This window comes from Ctenopharyngodon idella, chromosome 14 (genome assembly GCF_019924925.1).
Source record: "Ctenopharyngodon idella isolate HZGC_01 chromosome 14, HZGC01, whole genome shotgun sequence".
In the NCBI taxonomy this organism is placed as follows: Eukaryota; Metazoa; Chordata; class Actinopteri; order Cypriniformes; family Xenocyprididae; genus Ctenopharyngodon; species Ctenopharyngodon idella.
Window position 1 is genome coordinate 589335 of NC_067233.1, and position 831 is coordinate 590165.

The following is an 831-nucleotide window of genomic DNA, read 5'->3' on the forward strand; positions in this document are numbered from 1 at the left end:
AAAAAAGAAAGAAAGAAAAAAAGAAAGAAAGAAAGAAAGAAAGAAAAACATTTTAACTTGGGTAAGCACATGCAGGAAGTAGAAATATGCACTGAGCTCCTGTTATGCAGAACTGAAAATGGGCCGAATGACAGCTAGAAACAGGAGTTTGCCATTCAAGTAAAAATATATTTCTTATGATCTCAGTGCCAATGATCTCTTGCCAAACACCCATCACTTTCTAAGGATTCTACATAATCAGGTCAGCTCACTTTTTGTTTTCAGGCTAAGCTATTGTTTCATTGGCACCTCTTGTGCTGCCTGTCATTGTGCAGAGCCTGGTTCTGGTTAGAGCTGCCCCTTAATAGTCGACTAAACATTAGTCGATGAGAACTGGCTTAGACAACCAAAATTTTATTACTCTGTTAGTTGCAGAAAAAAAAAAGGAAGTGGCGAAGTCAAGAAGTCCGTGAGGGACAGAACGTTAACGGCGGTTCCTTGGTAATTATAGTATGTCGGGCAGGAAATATAAATGTTCGCCTATCATCAGTCGACCTCAGATATGGCTTATCATTTGAAACATGTAAGCAGTAGCAACTTTACAAGGTCGCTCACTCTAATGTTAACCCAGAAAAATGTTGCACTATTATTAGGTGCATTTCCAAGTGTTTGTGTGGAGTGTGGAAGCTGAAGTATTAGGCGCCGGCACAATCACTGGTTCAGCAGAAACAACTTAAAATACTCCATCATTTTTGGTCATACAGATAAGAGTAATACATCATTCTACTTTTACTTTCTACTGTCTACTTTTATTTGTGTAAACTCACAATAACAAGAAAACGTTGTGCCTTT